This window comes from Egretta garzetta, unplaced genomic scaffold, assembly GCF_000687185.1.
Source record: "Egretta garzetta isolate BGI_Z169 unplaced genomic scaffold, ASM68718v1 scaffold79, whole genome shotgun sequence".
NCBI classification, from domain to species: domain Eukaryota; kingdom Metazoa; phylum Chordata; class Aves; order Pelecaniformes; family Ardeidae; genus Egretta; species Egretta garzetta.
In genome coordinates, this window is record NW_009260791.1 from 5,188,861 (window position 1) to 5,191,318 (window position 2,458).

The following is a 2,458-nucleotide window of genomic DNA, read 5'->3' on the forward strand; positions in this document are numbered from 1 at the left end:
ACCCCCCTTATTTTCCTCCTGCTATCCGAAATCTTTTTTTTTTTTTCTTTCTTTCCTCCTTTTTTTTTTTTTTTCCGTCTCAGCTGCTGGCCACCTTGTCTCCCATATGGATGGGGTTATCTTAGAAGAATCTCCCAGAGAATCGCTCCTTAAACCTCCTTTTGTCTTGGAGGTTGAAAAGAGCATTGTTGTGCATGAAAAGGACCTAGACAAAATCCGCACTGTTTCAATTCAGGACTGTTTAATCAGTCCCTAGTGACAATTTTATGGGTTTTAGGCGGTACAATAGTATCTTTTAAAACCTTGTGGCCTTCATGAAAACAAAGGGCTTGAATTTTATGGGCTTACAACTCCAATTAGAACAGTGCCAATGTGTATGGGAGATTATCAAATTTGTATCATAAAACCCCTTTATAATAAATGATTGCTGGAAGCTGGGGAGGGGCGGGGGAGTAGGGACCCGGACTTCAAGCAATGGACTTTGTCGAATGCAGTTTTAAAAGTCCACAAGCTGGTCTCCCTTTTAACTCTTTGTGACCCAGCTACGCAGCACGATCGGCCGTGGAAATATCGTGACATCGTCATTAGAAACGGAAACAAAGACGACAGGAGACTTCTCTTCCTCAGCTACCCCTCCGTCACCTTGCCGAGGGTTGGGCAGCACCCCACCCGGGAGGCTCCCTCCCCAGTTCCTTGGTTATCTGGGCTGCTGTCCTGTCCTGAAGCCCACGCATGGCCATGGGAAGCGTCTCTAAAATCGGAGGTTTCCATTGTATTACTGCTTTTACCGGTTATTGGCTGTACGGGGGCTGACAGAGGGTGCTAGGGTGTCCCTTCCCTCCCCAGCCCCAGGCTGCAGTGATTTCCTTCAGGGACTGCCTGCCATGTCCCCTGATGCGGGTTTCTTCAAGCAAAAATGTGTGGTTTGTGAGTGTTGCCTTTTACCAAGCCCAGGGAATGGGAAAGGTGCTATTCCTGGGTTCCTGAAGAGGCTAAAGCTGTGTCCTTGCAGGCTGAGGGGAGCAAACCGCAACAGGAGCACAGGGAGGATGGCAGAGTCAGGTTCAAGTACTGAGCAAAGCAGCCTCTTTAGTTTGATACATCCAAGCAGGAGGAATAATGTATTAAATGATGAGTCAATTCAATAGGCTACGGAGATTTACAGTAAAAAGAAAAAGATGAAGAGAGGGTGGGACTGAAAATATTTTTCCTGATAGAAACGAATGAATCCGTCTAAATTTTAAGTGCATTTAGCAAGGAAAATCGATTTGTTAACCTTACCAGTGGTTAAGCTGTGCCTAGGAGATACATCCTAACAAATGTTGTTGGTAATGGCTTTGAGGCAAAAGAAACCTACTGCCTGTCAGTGTATTTTCTGATACTTTGGCCTGGTTTTTAATAAGGCACAAAATCATCTCAGTAGTTGGTTTGCTGGTTTGGTTTTTTTTTTCTCCTCCTCAAAGGGGTGAATGCACACACAATCTCTGCCTTTTCTCCCTTTCTTTTGCCACACCAGGTCTCACTGTTACTTTCACCCTGCAAACAGGCCGGTGATTTCACTGAACCTAATGAATAAACATGCCGTGATCAAGACCTAAATGCCATCTTCAGCTAATGAAAAGCATTGCTAACATCTTCAAACATCTTCCCGGGTGCTTTATTCTTAGTCAGTAAATAAACTATTGACTTTGCAAAGGCCCAGCCCTGTTTCAGTGGGAGCCCCTGGGCACGTTTGTTAACTCAGAACTAAGGCATTAGAACAAATAGCTAGGCTGCCTCCAAAAAATGAACAATGGTTCTGAAAGAGCATATGACTGAGCTGCTTTGCAATAATTTATGAACGAGTTGAGTGAGCCTCTGCCAATGCATGTCCATCATTAGTCTTTAGAAGTACATGCTATGTATTTTAAAAATTGCAGCAGATGAAAAACATCACCTCCCAGGCAGAACTCTGCCATGCACCAAAATAAATTCTCTTATCACTGATTTAGGAAAGGCTCCTGGCAGCATTGCAGTATGTGTGTCTGGGTTAGTAACTGTGCTGCTAAGTGCAAGTCAGGTCTGTGGAAACTCTTTGGACTTTTCACCCCATCCTACCTCACAGCACTCGATAGGAGCAAGCCCTCCACCCCTGGTCACTTTGCTTTCAGAAACCAGAGGTGCCCAGCACTTCCCATGGTGGAGCACAGGCCCGGGCTCTGTGCCCTTCATAAGCTGCAGTTCACCGATGAAGGTAGTGTCTTACTGGACTCAAATGACTAGTAACTGCTGCTTCTTGAGAAGTTGGGAACAGCTAGGATGCAAGGAATAGCAGTTTCTGAGCCTTACTAATGGCACTCAGCCCTTTCATCAAAAGCCTAGGTAGTGCATTTTCCTTTTCCTCGGCCAGTGCTTCCAACCCTTGAGCACTGGACCAGTCCCATACATATTGGCTATCAGGTCATGCACTTTTTCCAGA